The sequence below is a fragment of the Sinohyriopsis cumingii genome, chromosome 4, assembly GCF_028554795.1.
Source record: "Sinohyriopsis cumingii isolate HCF-2022 chromosome 4, ASM2855479v2, whole genome shotgun sequence".
NCBI lineage: Eukaryota > Metazoa > Mollusca > Bivalvia > Unionida > Unionidae > Sinohyriopsis > Sinohyriopsis cumingii.
Window position 1 is genome coordinate 16,249,593 of NC_142964.1, and position 19,457 is coordinate 16,269,049.

Consider the following 19,457-nt stretch of genomic DNA (forward strand, 5'->3'; position numbering starts at 1 on the left):
ATTTTATTTATTTTTCATTACATGCTATTGTAATGTAAATGTATTCACTGGAGATGACATTTTTCCAGAAAATAGTTTGACATTGACTGTTCGTTTGGTAAACACCAGGTGTTGATCTAGATCCTGACCTTGATTCAACATTAGTAGCGACCACGTAAATAAGTTCTATTTTTATTTTAAAATGATTAGTTGTTGTCGAGGTCATGATGGGACTACTGATTTAAGATTTAAACAACTTTTTTAATTTTATTTGTTAGAGTAAAATGATTGGTTTTCGTCAGGACTACACTAGGTGTACGTGATTTTTAACAAGTACGTAATTTCGACGAGGTTCTGGAACATGATCACGTGACGCCTTTTTCGCGTTTTAGAATACGATATAACATTTGTTTTGGAGAGATATTCTCAGAGTGTTAGTATGGCTCTTACACTGGAACTTGTATGTTGTGCTGTTTGAAGGTATTTCAAATTACTTGGATTCAAAAGGATTAACTCTTCTTTCCTGGAAAATAATTGTGCTCATATGAAATTCCTGAGCAAAGACAGCTCTTATAAAAATGTATTCAGATTCTCAAAACCGGAATGCTATTTCTTGTTTCTACAAGGAACTGTAGACTTCAACACTACACATTACAGCGTACGTCATCTTCTTCCTCATGGATTCTTCATCGGGACTCGAACTTGAAATTATTAGAACATTTTATTATTAGGACTTCAACAATTTTATTCGTGGATTATTCTTGGATTATTTTTGGATTTGATTCTTAAAACCGTAAGTTCATATTTGTTCATTTTTACAAAATTTTCTAGGGAAATAAATTATTATATTTTTTAAAGCTTGTTGCTTTCACTCTTTTTTGTGTTACTTTTTATTCGAGTCTAAACACGTGACATAAGGTTAGCTAAATATAAATAAAATAAGAGATTCTAATAATGACAATTACATTAAAGACATGTCTTATGTATGACAATTGCATAAAGACATGTCTTATTTATGACAATTACATAAAGACATGTCTTATTTATGACAAGTACGTAAAATATACAAATAATAATGCTGGTACTTCTATGAAAGAACTGTTGCACTTTCAGGTATGGCCCTAAATTTGTCAAAAGATTATTGACACTTGTCAGACCAATGAAACCTGGAATTATAACTCAAACAATTTGTCAGGGAGTTGGCAGTTATGAAGATATTGGAGCAAACGTTCCAAATATATCTAGTCTTACCCAAAAATCTCATTAACTGCTTTTTACTAACATGCACTGGGAATTGAAAGATACACCATGACCGTAACTTCTACAGTTTTGATTTGACCGTGTCTCACAAAATGTCCTAAAAATGTGAAACAAGCAAGTCAAAACACCTTTACCAAAGGTCAGTGTTAAATTTGCATCACTAGGTATATCAAAGAATTTCCGTATGGTTTGCAAGTGATCTATCCAAGTATCGTTGTACGTGATGACGTCATCAATGAATGCGTCACACTTGTCAAGACCAGATGTTATTATGTTCATTAAAGGCTGGAATATTGATGGTTAACCTTCATACTAAATGGCATCACTTAATACTGATAAAGTTCATCTATACTTGCAAATGCCAAAATTTCGTTTTCTCTTTCAGTGAGTGAAATTCTCAAGAATCCCTTTAAAGTGTCAGATTTGATCACATATTTTGCATTTCCGATTTTGTCAATGTCGTCATCTATTCTTGGCACTGGACATGAATCCTTTTATGTGACACTGTTGACTTTTCTATATTCAGTATACCTACGGGTCGGTATATGATTAAAGCACAGTAATACATGGTGAATGCTACATTTACTTGGTTTACAAAATCATTCTCCAGTAAATATTAAATTTATGTTTTCAAATGTTCGTGCTTGAGAGGATTCATCTTGTAGGGATTCTGATTCTGAGGCCTAGAATCTACAATATCAAAGTCATGAAAGACTGTATTTGTTCTTATCTAGAATCTACAATATCAAAGTCATGAAAGACTGTATTTGTTCTTGTCTAGAATCTACAATATCAAAGTCATGAAAGACTGTATTTGTTCTTGTCTAGAATCTACAATATCAAAGTCATGAAAGACTGTATTTGTTCTTGTCTAGAATCTACAATATCAAAGTCATGAAAGACTGTATTTGTTCTTGTTGGAACATCTGGAACCAAGTTCTCGTTATTCATATACTAGTTGTTTAATTTAATCCTTTCTTGTGTTTGTAGATGTGAAAGTTTCTGTTCCATATTATTTCATATTTCTGAATTCCGAAGGTTCATTAAACCAGAGTCACTCCTATTCAAGAACTTTCCTTGTACCATTATTTTCAGATTTTAAGGAATAAAATGACTGGATATATAATCTTATTCTCAAACAACGATCGGCAAGATAAGATGTTGCTACATAACTGTACAGGTTAGATACATTACCATTTCTTTTGGTGTGGCTTCGACTGGAGAGAGTAACCTCAGTGTGAAATTGGTGGAAGATAATAGTACAGGTTAAATATATTAACATGTAATTATCATTTGGGTTCGGTGTGACTCCACTGGAGTGTGTAACCTCAGTGTGAAATAGGTGGTAGATAATGGTACAGGTTAAATATATTAACATGCAATTATCATTTGGGTTCGGTGTGACTCCACTGGAGTGTGTAACCTCAGTGTGAAATAGGTGGTAGATAATGGTACAGGTTAAACATATTAACATGCAATTATCATTTGGGTTCGGTGTGACTCTACTGGAGTGTGTAACCACAGTGTGAAATAGGTGGTAGATAATGGTACAGGTTAAATATATTAACATGCAATTATCATTTGGGTTCGGTGTGACTCCACTGGAGTGTGTAACCTCAGTGTGAAATAAGTGGTAGATAATGGTACAGGTTAAATATATTAACATGTAATTATCACTTGGGTTCGGTGTGACTTCCACTCGAGTGGGTAACCTCAGGATGAAATAGATGCTTCATAATGGTACATGTTATACACGTTAACACGTTCTAATCATTTTCACAAATGATGTGTTTGTGTTTGGTGTAACTTCGAATGGATAGATTAATCTCTGTGAAATAGATGCTACATAATAGTACATATTATATACATTAACATGTTTTTATTATTTGTATCCGTTGTTATTTTGACTAAGGAAGATAACCTCACTATAAAATAGATAGTGCTACAAGTTATATACATTCACGTGTCGTAATAGTTTGTGATCGATGTAACTTCGACTGGAGAGGGTAACCTCAAGGTGAAACAAATACGTTACAATGTTATACATATTAACATGTCCTTTTCATTTATGTCTTCGACTGGAGTGGGTAATATCAGGTGAAATAGATGCTACATAAAGTATAGGTTAGACACGTTAATATGCCTCTATCATTTGTTTTCGGTGTGACGTGGATTGGAAAGAGTAACCTCAATGAGAAATAGATGATGACACAGGTAAGACACCTTAACATGTCCTTATCATTTGTGTTCGGTGTGCCAGCAACTGGATAGCGTAACCTCAGTGTTAAATAGATGCTAGATAATGGTACAGGTTAGACACATTAACATGTAATTTTCATTTTCAGATTTTAAAAAATAAAATGACTATATATATATATATATATATATATATATATATATATATATATATATATATATATATATATATTCTTATTATAAAACAACGATCGGCAAGATAACATGTAATTAGCATTTGGGTTCGGTGTGAGTTCTACTGGAGAGGGTAACCTCAAGATGAAATAGATGCTACATTATGTTGTTAAAATCTTGTGAAAAAAACATCAAAAAAAAAGTTAAAAGTAACAAAAATATAAACTCCTTCAACAAATATCAGACAAATGATACAAAGAGTGGAAGTGACAAAGACTATTTTACAATAACAAAGACAGGTTGACCACATATTTATTGACGGACTGAATATAAGCCGCGTTACATAAGAAAATTCACATCAAATGTACATATTTATTGACGGAATGAATATAAGCCACGTTACATAAGAAAATTCACATCAAATGTACATATTTATTGACGGAATGAGTATAAGCCGCGTTACATAAGAAAATTCACATCAAATGTACATATTTATTGACGGAATGAATATAAGCCACGTTACATAAGAAAATTCACATCAAATGTACATATTTATTGACGGAATGAGTATAAGCCGCGTTACATAAGAAAATTCACATCAAATGTACCTATGCGATAATATTAATTATTTAAGGTGCTTTTTGGTGAAGTTATGTTTTTATGTTCAGACGTCTTTACAAATTCCGAAACACTTAGATCGACATAGAACCATTTAATAAGGCCATGTAATTTCTCACGAAATATGTAAATTCAGTATCATAAACCTGCATGGATTAGTGACACTGTATGTAAGTTCACTTGCGGATATGACCAGAAAGGTAGGTGATTATGTGGTAATTTTTAAAATTGCCTGTGTGCAACTACTGTGAACTCTACCAGTGACAGAACTGGCCCGTAGTTAATTAAAGAAGGTGTCTATACACTAATAAAACGTTCCTTTCGTACTGACCTAATTGTTCTGTATCTGTGTGTAATCGAGCTTGCCTAATTGTTCTGTATCTGTGTGTAATCGAGCTTGCCTAATTGTTCTGTATCTGTGTGTAATCGAGCTTGCCTAATTGTTCTGTATCTGTGTGTAATCGAGCTTGCCTAATTGTTCTGTATCTGTGTGTAATCGAGCTTATTGCCTAAAGGTTCCGATGCATCAAGTCATGTACTTACCTGACCTGGACATTCAATATAAATATCAGCATAAGTTATTTTGTATTTTCTGGAACTAGTTGCATTTGAATTAAATGGCTGGAATATATTGTGCATGTGACCTTTCTGGAACTGATAGAATCACATGTCCTCGCTTTGTCATCCTGAATTAAATGAACGATTGTTTCTACTTTAGTGTTCCTTTATGTTCATGCTAGTAACCTATTCCTCACTTTTATAAATGCTTTCGAAAACTCGGAGAAAAGGGACTGCTGTAGGATACAGTAACAGCTCGTTGGCTTCGTGTAGTGATAGCGAAAAGAGAGTTGGGAACTCCGGGAGTAAGCTGAAAGCCGAACAGACGGAAATATTGACCCGATACCGAAATGCAACTAATCTTATGCTGTTAGCTACAGTGTATTTGGCAAAGTACTACAAATCGTTCATTTAAGAGAGTAGACAGGGAAAATAGGAAATAGATACCTCAAAATTGGGCAGGACTAGATATAAAGTTAATGTAAATGACTGATTCAATTTGAATCAACACTACGTAGTAATAGATAACAGCAAAATGAGTCTGAAAAAACACAAAACAAACAGAAAGCAAAGATAGAGTGAATATTTTTTTAAGAAGTGTAAGATTTAATTGAAAAGAGTTACAGAACATCTACCTTTCAGTGGTTATAGAAGTTCATCAATACATGTATATGAAGAAATTCTTTAAGTGGTTATAGAAAATATCACCGTCATTCATTTGAGTGAACGAGATATTCTTTCTAACATACAATGTTTGTTGTAGACCAATGTTGGGACCGCTACATGCATGTACATATTTTCTGATGATGACCATAATATGAACAAAATTTCATAACACTAAAATAATAACTGAAAAAGCAGATTCATTCACAAAATTTTGTTGTACATCGCAGGTCAAAAAGAGCTACATTTCTAACAAAGTCACGGAAGCACAACGATTTGTCTGTATGTGAATTGTTAGATAATTACTATAATATGTACTGAGTTTGAAAGCAACCCAATACCACAAATTACTTGATAAATTTTAGGACTAGATGCGCATGACACTGCATCTTACTTTGGATAAAGATATAAAACGAAAGGGAAATAACTCTAACAAAACACCTAAAAGAATGCTTTTTTCGTTGTTGTTATGCGCATCTTGAGGTGAAAACTGTATTATTTTCCAAATTTCAAAATAATCTATCGAAAGCTACCAGACGATCTGAACCAACGAGATCGTGTTAAACAATGAGTTAAGCTTCGAGAGAAAACGTTAAGATCGAAATTCTCCATTACAAATGGGCATCCTTCACTTTATTCGTAGCACTATGATTGATGCTGCTGTTAATAATGTGTACTTAAAGTCTGTTCTCCACTTTATTACATGAGTTATTTGCTGGGAATTTTTAATTCGGTATATTCTAAAGTTTCTATGACGCGATTGGAAGAAAATTCACAGAACGAAACATGGAAACACATTATGTGCGTGTGTGTATAATTGGATTACTTATGTCCAAACAATATGGTCTAATGACCAAGAAGGGCACAAACAGTTATCTATTACCAGAGTATACGTTTCTAACCAAGATCCAAGATCCAAGATGTTGCCAGAAACAGTGCAAGTCATTGGCAAGTTTTTCCTTATTCAGACTTTCGCTTTCTAATTCTCACATATATTTTGATGAAGCCTTAGCCAGGCCCAGACCCTGTCATTAATAGGTAAAGGAATATACTCGAACGTCAATAGTTTTGTTTTATTTCGTTTCAGCTATGTGGTTGATATTGTTTTGTTTCAAACATATTGTAATGTCACAATATCATACAATGGGATTGGGCATAGTTGGGCGTCACCTATACGAAAAGGACTAGGAACTCTAGAGCTTTGTAATAGCCTTAAAAAAAGTCCGAAATTTATTTATTTTCTTTATTTTAAAAGTATCTTTGTGCAAATTATTTAGGCAAACTTTGTATTTTTCATATTTATAGCATTAATGGCGTCATCGGCGGAAGCGCGTGTGGTGTAAAATGCAGAAAAAATAAAAAATGCTGTTGACTGCAATTTATTTATTTAAATTATACGATCTCAGCAGTCATGAAAGGGCATGACACTTTGAAGAACTTATCTTTAATACATGAGTTGAAACCTCTTAAAATTATGAGCTTTTCACTCATGCAGACCACGTTAACACATAGCTACTATTATTATAGATTGAATTGTCAGATCATTATTATTTTTGGTAAACATGTTTACTTAAATCTAAGTCTAGGACATTATTATTTCCACTTGGAAATTCATAAACTTGTTCACAGCTTTGAGTGTTTTAGATACAAAACTGACATACATCCTGGCTTTATATTGCGTATTAGATTTTTTATATCAATGATGTTTACTTGAAAATAATTAATTCCTATTTTGGGATTGGGATCAGTCTTATTGTTTTGTTCAGTTTTTAATTTGGGTGAGTTTATTTATTTAAGTTATTTGTTGTATGACCATACAGACACTCCATTTTTGTATCCGATTTGTTTCTGCAAGAATCAGAAATACTTCATGAGAAGTAATGCTAGTCCGGTAACTAGTGCCTTAATTCTCTGGGAGCTGGCTCAAAATCACTATAGTTAAAACTGGAATGGTTAGTGAGGAAACAAATTTTGAAAGAGTATTTATATAGATTTGTACCGAAGTCAAAACCATATCGTTGATATCTTGAACAGCATCAGAAACAGAAGAAAAAAATTATAGTGGCTGCTACAGAGTACAATAAACCATTGATTGTGTCGATCGTATAACATACATCGTAAATGATTTCGTGGTGTAAAGGTGTAATGTACGCCTACACACATAGATGTATTGGGTTCCATTCCCAAAACGGGATTTTTTCCCTCTTTCTTCGTTCTACTGAATAACATAGTAAACCGCAATACTTTCATTTTCTATGTTGCTATAAAAAAAATCTAATGTACTTTTAGTTGTAAATAATGAAATAAGTGTGTATGTATGTGTGTTTTGGACTTTTAATGTAAATTTAACAATTTTTAAGTCATATCGCTACGATCACATGCTCTTGATTCCGGGATAAACTAATCATGTGTACACACATACACCAATTAACACAAGGTAACTAACTCTCGCAGGTCACAATCTGACCCCTCGATGACTCCGATCTAATTTTCCGATACTATCTGCGCATTCAGTCACTCAGAACGTACACCACTGTAAAGAAGACACTCCACGCCTTTCATCCATTACCATTTAAGCAACTTTACTGATTCTGAAGGGCCAATCTTGCGAAAAGTTTATCCGTTGCTTCATGTCCTCCACACACAGGCGACCATTCCAAAGATCAACTTCCGGTCAACTTCGGAGTGAATGCGATTTGATCGTGATTGCTTTAGTTATTGGTTCTTTCAATGGATGAGTCTTTTCAAACATCGCTTTCAATCGCTACATCTAGGCTTAACACGGTAAATATCCGATCACAATATCCATGGTATTTTCCGTTAAGTCGTTTCGCTGTTCCGATCCTTATATGTGCTCAAGACTATGTGACCTTTGCCGGGAAAATATTTAACAACATTTCTTGACATGTTAATTACATTTAATTTTTTCTTAGCGCTTTCTGAATAGATGACTGGTTGTGCGTGAAGATTTTTTTTTAAATCGTAGACTTGTTTAATTAATAGTTAAGCAGTTATCCGAATTTAAACTGACGTTATCTACAAAATGTTAAAGATTGCTTTGTAAGCATTTCTCTTTATGTTAAATACTACCAGTCTTATATAGTTAGTTCTTGTGTAGTTATTTGTCACTAATGTGCATACCCAAATACAAAATTAAATGTCATATAGGATTACACTGTCAAGGAAACAAAAGGATTAACTTGTTTAACTCTTGTGGAATTATTTGTCACTACTTTGCGTACCCAAACACACAATTCAATCTCATATAGGATTTACACTGTCAAGAAAACTCAAGGATTAACTCAGTTCTTGTGTAGTTATTGTCACTAATTTGCATACCCAAACACAAAATTGAATCTCGTATAGGGTTTACACTGTCAAGAAAACAAAAGGATTAACTTGGTTAATTCTTGTGTAATTATATGTCACTAGTTTACATATCCATACACAATATTTTATTAAAGATGTATACGTGTTATGACCTGTAGAGCTAATAGGAATTAACCAACCATGTGAGGTAGGTGATTGGATTTGGTTATGTAACAATTTACTCTTTGTAAATGAAAGCTATTTTATTTTGGTAAACTTCACTTGTTTAAGCACTGTATGTGTGTATTGAATGTAAAATGAATAAATTAAAATTATTTGCTATTTTGTGATTTAGGGAATACAAAAGAAATTCTCTGCAGCAGGTAAAAATGTCAGTGTAACAGGCACAACAGGCATAGCAGCACTGAATGTGAAAGGATGCACAGTACATTCCTGGTCTGGGATTGATGATGGTAGATATGACAGTGATGAACTACGTATAAAACTCCTCACTGGTGAACATTTTCAATCATATAAGCAAAATATTTCGAAGGCAGACTGTTTGATAATTGATGAAACGTTTTGAACACATTGAACTTGTATGTAGAATGATTAAACATTCAGATTTATATTTTGGAGGCATACACGTTATTGCAAGGGGGACTTTTTTCAGTGTCCGCCTGTACCTGACCCATTGACATGTGATTCAGGTGAATATTGTTTCAAGTCAACCATTTTTGCAGTGGTATTTGAGAATAAAATTGTCCTTGATGAGGTCATAAGACAAGACGAATTAGGTTTCATAAAGGCTGTCAATGATGTTTCAAACGGAGAAATCCCTGAAGATACCAAAAACTTGATATTGAGGCTGTAGAGACCTCCCCCCCCCACCTTGGAGATGACCCAATAAAACTTTGTGGATGGAACTTTGATTGTAAAATATACAATGAATGCAAACGTATGGAAATGAATGGCGTATGAAAGTGTTATCAGTCTATAGACGAGGGTGACAATAATCGGAGCAATAAGCTGCGTGTTCCAAAAGAGTTACACTTGAAAATTGGCTGTCCAGTTATGCTGGTCAAAAACTTAAGCTCAGCACTAGTAAATGGTTTACAGCGAAAGCATGTGTCAGTGAAGGAAGACTATGTGACAGTTGATTTTGAAAATAATTTAGTTCAACGGGGAAGAGACAATTTTACCGTTTACAGTACCATTGATTTAAAGAGTATAGCTACATGGCATAAAATTCCACTCATTCTCTCTTTCAGCATTACCATTGAAAAGGCACAAGGATTGACCTTACACAGAGTTGAAGTTGATGCAGCAAATATTTTTGCAACCGGTCAGTTAGGTGTGGCAATGGGGAGGACCAAAACTAAAAAAGGACTAAGGGTTATCAGTTTCAATTCCAACTATGTGATACCATATAGATCCTGCATGTATGAATTCTACAATAAAAGTTTCGTGCAGTTTGATTCAAGTTTAGAATGCTGTAGACATTCTGTTTCTTTATTAGAGAACCTCAGTGTTGACTTTGATTATGAAACAGGTTCTAGTTTTGATAACTCTGTGACTTTTCTGATGGAGAAATTTTAGAAGTTGATGAAATGTTGTCCATTGGGGAAGACATGCCTGCTTAATGTAGTGACCAAGAATATAGGTTAATCACAGTTGACTCTGACATTTTAGAGCATCATGTTGACCATACAAAAATGAAACAACTTATCCCAGATAATGCAATAACACCAGAGCAAATGAGATTAAAAGCAACTTCGAAAAGCCACTGCAAGAGTTGAATACATTTTTGAGATATTGTACCAAAAAATTCAAAGTATCTTTAATATAGTATGTGGTAATATAGAGGTCAGAAAACCAGATTCAGAGACATGGACTGAATATTATTCTGAAGTTTACCAGTTTTCATTGTCCCAGGAATGCATCCAAATTCTTGAAAATCTCTTAAATTCTGTGCCAAATGATGATACCTTTTTTCATTTGGAAAGATTTTTGACAGAATTTGTGAAACTGTTTTGGACAAAAATACTACTGACATTTTCAATACCACACAAGTTACACGTGCACCTTCCATACTTGTGTCATGGCCAGGAGAAGGAAAATTATGGCATATTGCAGGTAGATGTATTGCAAAGAGTAGATACCATAATATGAAGAAAGGAAAAACAGCTTGTACAGAAAGGAAAGAATTAAGTTGGTCAATGTTTCTTACAAGTAAACATGTTAGACAACCTTACAACTTCAGCTGTTCATTTGGAAAACAATAGCAAGTATAAACAGACCTTGCACGAGACAAAAAGAAGACAGTATATCAAGCATGGCCTTACTAACATCAAGGACTCTGTATTTGATTTTTTTCTTGCAAGTTGACAATAAAAGGAGGCAGTATCAACATGAAGATGTATTACACTGGCATGATGCAGGGACTTTACAGTCTTGCAAGACTGTAATACTTGAGGATGAGACACTGTTTGAATATTGGAAGTTGCTGTACATAAAGTTTGATCCCAGTATAAGTGTCACACTAGTGGACGACACCATGCTGCCTGAGTGTTCAGATTCAATATTGCTTTCAGCATCCGATGTTGTCAATGCTTCTCTTCCATCAGAGCAATTCTCATCATGTTTCCAAACTGCCATGTAAAACTTCTTTTGAAGAAACCGGCACTAGACCCTAACAATTAAAGAACTACCGCCTTGTTTCTAACCAATCATTCATTTTAAAATATAGTAGAAAACGTTTTTCTATTCCAACTTGTTTGGTCATATGAATTCAAATAGTCGTACGGTCTGCATATCGCCCTGGCCATTACTGAAACTTTCCATCTGAGAATACTAAATGACCTTGTCATTGCTTTGGATAGTAGAAAGATTACAGTTATCATCCTCTTTGACTGACTTAATGTCTGCGGCAATTCACACAATAGACCATGATGTATTATATCACCATATCCAGCATGTATTTGGTATTCACAATACTGCCTTACTATGACTCAAGTCCTACTTTGTCAAGAGGATACACACTGTGCTCTTAAATGGTAAATTAATGTTGATGTTTTCAAGCAAAAAGAATTTAACAAATTGAAAGTTTTCCAGTACCAGAAACAATCATTAGGTGAATCAAAAACTCGTTAGTTTTTCTGCAATAGAAATGCAATCTGAAGAAAAGGTCATCCAATACCTAGTGCCTATTTTTACTGATGTCCCCAATCTAGAGCTAAAAATGTAACCATTTTAAGAGGCTGTATTGGTTTGATTTATTGGAAAGAATATAATCTCATTTTGGCTCATTTAATTTTAAACTGTAACAGTATAAGACACGTTTTGTTGTTGTGTTGGGACATAACTGCCACACACCTTTCCTTCCAAGAAAGGTATCCAACAAGCCGGATCAGGCTAGATTGAAAGTGTCTTGCTTTCTTTGTAAAGGTACTGCCTCTCAAGTAACAAGCAATTCTATTAGTGACTACATTTAATACAAACTCATCCTTATATCCCACATTGTCCACCCAAAGTTAAGAAAAACTGACAAATTGAAACGTGGGTTTTTAATAAATCGTGGTCATATATTTTCTTAAACAGCGATCTTTTTCAAATTACATTGTATTTCATATTAAATTGTGTCTCATGTTACATTATGCATTTTGAGAAATTTGAGTGATGACAGCTTGATATGTTTCATTGTTTCGCGGAACACACACACACACACACGCGCACGCACGCACGCACGCACACGCGCACACACACACACACAATACATACATACATACATACATACATACATACACACACACACAGTACCAAAGATTTAACAAAGGATCCTAATAGAATTGTGTAATGGTTAGGACCATTGTGTTTCTCTATTTACTTTGCTCTGAATTTCTCGTAAACATGTGTATTTCTATTTCTCCTTCAATACAAGTTATGATTCGAATAATGGGCAGTAAATGACATCTGACCTATCCCCTACCCCATTGATACATACAAACGTATAAACCTAATAAAGAGTATAGAAAAATGTGAATAGTTTTTCTTAATCTTTTGATCTTAGCAACAATCAGAGAACCTGAACAAACGGCAGTCTTGAAAGTGTGTGGAACCAACAATTGCTGAGTGCCTCAATGGCGCCAAACAAACCAATGTTCTAGATTCATTATTCTTTAGTTCAATTTATTTGTCCTGTCACAATTTATTGATATTAATCAATAGATAGAGAATTTAGATTAATCACACACACTTTACAGGAAATATTCTTAGGCAAACTTGAATTTACTCTTCACGTATATGTACCATGGATTAAGCATTTAAGATTTAGTTTTCTTATATTGATTTTGAGGAGGAAAATAATTTTTTTCTTTACAATTTTATTTTCGGAAATCTGTTTAACGTGTGTTTATAAATTTGAGATGTAGAAATATTTTGCTTGATCAAAACAGTCTTAATGCGGTTTGCGTTTGTAATCGAGCCATGTAAAGAAATATCACATGATTACTATTTCATTTCGATTGACATACGCATGTCATAATGTTCTTTATGACATAGGTGATATACTTTAAATTAAGTTGTTGCAGTTAAATATTTTTGGATTATTGTGGATCTAGTTCGTAGAACTGTAAGTTCGTCCTAAGGTTTCGTTTCATAACTTAGTGATTTAATGTATTTGTTAAATCATACAAACTTGTTGGCTTCGCTTCTTTCTGTTACTTAGTATACGACCATAAACTGGAGGATTATCCGGGATACGAAGTTCTAAAAATATTTAATATTTACGTAGTTTAAGACCACAGGGTCGTGACATAATACATTCGATATTAAACAGTGACGTAGTGGAGATTCGTTATGTGTGTAACACATGCAAAAATGAATGCACCATGACATCACAAATTACTTTGTTAACATCAAGCGATGGAAAGGCAAAAATAGATAGGCATCGAAGTTCAATTCAAAGTCATTTTACTTGACTATTCTGCGTTTTGCTAATGACATAAATCAGTATTTTACGAATGTGATAAATAGAATTCCATTTATTATGAAATTCATGACAATTGACTAATCATTTAAATATCCTGCTCGCCAAGGGTCGTAATCACTCGTGTAAAATTCTCTATCTGTTTCTATTTCAGTTTCTCTCTTAATTTTAATTGCTATTATTGGTCCCAATTCTCTCCGTACCCTGTATTGTGATAATTGTTTTCACGGTTTTCCCTGTCCTCAATAAATTAACAAATAAGCCTAACGCAAAGCGACCTAATATTTATTTTAAGTTATCTCTCTAATGAGTTTGAATAACTATCATAACACCCCTATTATATCACTCATTGTTTTATCATAAATCATCTTTTCGTTTTACTTCGCTGCCAAGGTTCTCTAGCTAGCTTTTATCTGTGTTAAGAAAGTCACGAATTTTAGTTGTCGCTGAGTTTCGCAGACTGGCGCAGATGCCATTGACTCAAGCATCCGTATCAGCTTGGCTTCTTAGGAAGTGGTATCTTACCTTAAATCATAATTATCTAAATCGCATTTTAACCCAAATCATGATAAAATATATACACCTCAGCCCCATACATTACTTTTCAAAACACTGTACTATTCGTTTACAAAGGGAGCTTTAAGGATCACCGAAAAATACATGTATTATTTTGCATGACCTGCATTACATATTCATTTAAGGAATGATACAAATACGCTTTTTGTCATCTCATCTGACCAAAATCGAATTGGGTTTATTGTATAGGACCTAATATGATATAATAAGTAGTAAGAACGTAAAGCATTATGCAGAACCGATACCGAAAATACACAAAGAGATACCTCAGCCTTTAATAAATTTACTAGCAAATATGTTGACAAATTTTGAAATGTTTCTCGCTAGATATATCGGTTCTTAGAAAAATTAAGTTAATTCACATTCAATGGGTTTAATCATGTGAGTTCTTGTACGATGTTGAGATTCGTAACAAGTAGTGACAATATCCGTGTTTTACCTTTTCGACTGTTTATAAGTTCCTAGGACTAGACAATTTTTGCATTGTTATTTTGTTGTGTTCTTGTTGTTACATCAAGTCTGCATGCGTTATTTTATCTTGTTTTTAGACGGTATATAAAAGAAAACATTTGCTTGGATTATTCGGTGGAAATAAAAGTGCTCATTTAACCATAACTTCATTCTGGGACTATTGTGAATTATTCAACGGAGCTCTGGACAACACCAATCTGACACGTCGTAACTGTTGGCGGACCAGTACATTTGGGTCTCAGAAATTTATACGGAACACTACATTCTTTTATATGTTAATATAACTTTACAGGATTATTTGGATTCAATTCACATTACTGTAAGCTCCTATGAAATTTTTATTTATATCTTCGATAATTAAATTGTTTATTAACTTTTGCTTGTTTCGGTTACTTGGTTTATGACCATTGAATCATGGCAGTTCTTAAACGCTTGATATTTAAACCGAAAATCTTTTTTGTTACCACACGATGAAATATATTCGGTATTAACGTAGGACAAGAAAAATTTCTTTTTATTATATAACGCACGTATTCCAGAATCGATATTTAGAAGATTAAGCTCACTCTTCGGTCCAGCACACTCACCCCACCCACCCACCTCTCCTTTTTCGTAAATTCACCTCACTTTGATAGGCTTTAGGTAACTTAAAAAAGCGGTATGATTGGGTTGACCTAATCTGAGCAGCAAATTATATTTTTGTCATTTTGTAAAATATTTGACCTTATCTGAAAAAATAATGCAAGTCCGATTTAGCAATATATCACAGCGAGTTTATAGTTGTTGTCAATGATGTAAGGGAAAAAAAATCAGAGACTCGCCAATTGCGTTTGGTTATATTTGTTTATCAACAATTAAGTTCCATGTCTGAAATGTAAGGCAGTTACTATTTATTTGTTTCTGGCTCAGCACGAACGAGTTTTTGTTGCTGCAGGTACAACCTTTGCAGGCACGCACAATCAAGTGTTGCATGGCATAATGGAAAGGAAAAATATGAAAACTAGTTTGCCGATCAGTCTGACTTTTCTCGTTTTAGTCAAAGCTGTTAACTGATATTTGAGTTCAAGGTCTAGCCATGTTTATAAACTTTGAATGTTCTGGAAAAGAGCCGTTTGCCCATAGTCTGGTCAATTTTGTATGTCATTAGTTTCTCTTATATGAGGTTGAAGTAAAAAAAAACAACACAGCAATATTTCATTTCTTTCATAAGATGAGTTTGTAGAACTTTTTCCATTCGTATTCAGATATAATTTGAGATGAGATGAATCTCTTATTTAAAGACAGTATTCGTTGAAATTGCAAAGTGCTCATTTACGTTTTGGACAAAGACACTATTTTTGGATTATTGTGATTTCATTCAAAAACGTTATGGATTATATCACATTGATACACTGAGAATGTTGGTACATCAACCTATTCAGGACAATTGGTACATCAGTACAGTCAAGATTATTATAATTCATTTGACAACATTCACAACTTTTGGGATAGAACAATAGGATTATTTGGGATTTAATTCGCAATACCATAAAGTTGCATTAAATGTTAACTTTCTAACTTAGAAATAAATAATTTATCGACTTTCACAAACTTGTTGGCATTGCTTCTTTCCTGTTACTTATTTTGTGATCATTGATTCCTAACAATATATAATTCACATGTGTATATGTACATTTTATGATTCCGTGTGTGGTTTTTTTGTAAGACACTATATAAAAATAATTGTACATATACAATGCATTTAGAGTATCCATATTCTATCATTTCAGAACGAGATGTAAAGTTGCTTGACACTGAACCAGATATATTGGACCCAGAAAAGTTATTATTATTATTATTATTATTATTATTATTATTATTATTATTATTATTATTATTAGTTTTAAAACCAGTACGATAAAAGAGCAGATTTGATTCCATATTATTTGAAATACATCTTTTCCACGTCGTGCCAGGCCGATTGTTGCATACTCCTTAAACCCCGTCTCCCAAATCATATTTTCGTTCCAGACTACCGTAGTTCCGTCGGGCCCAGCCTGTAGACAGGTCGTGCCCGTGTAGGTGATTATTGGAACTATTCCTATTTTGAGTCAAGGGCAAACTCAACGTACGTATATCATCAGGATGCAAAAAGAAAGGAAACTGTGTAACAATTAGTGTTAAAGATTTCTAAACCCGCTAACAGATCCGTACAGTGTTTATTTTGTATAAACCTACTTACATATCTAAACTACACATACCAGGAACGGCGTATTAGACAAGAAAAGCTCACAGAGTTAGCCAATATAGTTTACTTTAGCTACAGTGGTGAAAATATAAATCTCTCTTCCCTTTTATCGATTACTTTCTGTTCACCTCTGTCAGTTTGGGTTCCAATCTCACGCTCAGCCAATGTGGATATGTGTTAAAAGCCCTCAGTAGCTTCCCATGGTTCGATGCTTCTTATCGTGGTTTTCCTATTTCTACCTCCACCAACTATACTGGCAACCATACATATTCTACATAAATATTCTAGTTTGCTCTGAGAAATGGCGTTAAACACAAAATAACAAGAACTCTCTGTCTCTGTCTGTCTCTCTCTCTCTCTCTCTCTCTCACACACCGTCACCCCGTATATATATATATATATATATATATATATATATATATATATATATATATATATATATATATATATATATATATATATATATATATATATATATACATATATATATATACATATATATATATATATATATATATATATATATATATATATATATATATATATATATATATATATATATATATATATATATATATATAGGCTTCCGTTTCTAAATGTAGTCACTGTAATCGTCCCAATAAAAATATTTTGTACAGGAGAACAAAAACTAAAACTCATTTGTTGCATTGAAAGCCCCTTTCCCGCCCTTAGCCAAGTCACAAATAAATTGTTTCCTGTTTTCTTGCCAAATTTATTACAATTATATAATGTTTACGAGGGATAACTCATTCGTATATGGCATGAATTATTCGTAATTGACCTGCTTTCTTTACCTAATCAACCAGATTTCACGTAGAATCTAAGAATTGAATCTTCAGAGGTGATGGATTTGCTCTGCTCTACCCTTACTATAATCTGGACAGACCACACAAGTTCACTAGTTAACCAAATGTTAAATAAACCAAAGATCTGGAAAACAAATCAAATACAAGACAAGATACATTTCAAATATTACAAAAAATATATCTCTTCCTGTACTAGAACTGTATATTTTATTGATACGTTTCTAAGAATATACATCTTAATGTATTCCACTCTAAGCATCTCATTGTTATCCTAGATATGTATTGTTGGGAAATGCTTGGTAATTTATGCAAATAATCATCATCCCTAATTATCATAATAGCTCTCTATACTTCGTTCTAATTCTTCGAGAGAGAAATGTCACATCAGAATGTCAATAAATATGCGATTTAAAGATAAATAAGTACACCCTATTTGAAATGGTCAAAAGAAAACTATTTTTTGATTTTATGTGAATGTATGCAATTTTGTCGATTTATCTCTATTAGAAAATCTGAACTTACCAATTCATTAGGACCCCAAACACCACCTAACAATAAGCAATACAAATACAGCAGAGAGTAGAATATTGCTTGAAAATCTCTTCAGAAAGTGTTATAAACGTACGATATAAATAGTATTAAGTACCTATGTATATCAAAATGCGTAATGATTTTCAACGTTGAGTCGCCGTTATGTGAAATAATGAATCAGATTTGCTGTGAGTGTATACTTTTAACTGTATTTATGATATTCCTCATAACATATCTTAGGTAGTTTTCTATGATGAATTGTCGGTATCAGAAAATCTGGACTTACTGATTCATTGAGGCAACCACCACCACCACCACCCAAGCCCACGGCAAACAATTAAAATTACAGCAGATATATGAGAATCAGTTTTGCCCGTCACCCCTGCCGGGGTATAGGCCGCCCACAAAAGATCGCCAGAGGCTTCTGTCCTGTGCCTTCCCCTCAAGCTGACTCCAGGTGTGACCCATCTTAGTGATGTCCGCCTCAAGTCACGTCGCCATATGTTTCTTGGTCGTCCCCTTCTCCGCTTGCCTTGAGGATTCCATTTCAATGCCTGTCTGGTAATGTTGGTTGGCGGCTTACGTAGGGTGTGTCCTATCCAACCCCACCTTCTCCTCTTGATCTCATCCTGTATCGGAAGCTGAGAGGTTCTCTGCCAAGGTTGGTGTTCCTGATGGTGTCTGGCCAGCGGATCTGGAGAATTCTTCTTAGGCAGCTGTTGATGAAGGTCTTAACTCTCTTTACGGTCGACTTGGTGGTTCTCCAGGTCTCTGCTCCATACAGTAGGACTGACTTCACGTTGGAGTTGAACAGTCTGATCTTGGTAGTCAAGGAAATTTCTTTTTTAGCTCCAGATGTTCTAGAGCTGTATGAAAGCTGTTCTCGCCTTTCCGATCCTTGCCTTGACATCTGCGTCTGTGCCACCCTGCTGGTTGATAATGCTGCACAGGTGCGTGAAGGACTCCACCTCTTCCCGGGGACTTCCCTGCAGTGTGACTGGGTAGTTACTGGCATAACTGATCTTGAGGATCTTGGTCGTGTCTTTGTGGATGTTGAGGCCAACTTGTGCTGACGTGGCTG

At 34.0% G+C, this 19,457-nt stretch overlaps 1 long non-coding RNA gene across 1 annotated transcript in view; it reads left to right on the forward strand.

Moving 5' to 3' along the window:
• Positions 1-15,169, forward strand: part of LOC149800682 (uncharacterized) — a 22,164-nt gene extending 6,995 nt beyond the window's left edge. The window contains exon 2 of the long non-coding RNA XR_016420557.1: positions 10,029-15,169. This is a non-coding gene — a long non-coding RNA (uncharacterized LOC149800682). The remainder of the gene's footprint in view (positions 1-10,028) is intronic.
• Positions 15,170-19,457: the final 4,288 nt, after the last annotated feature.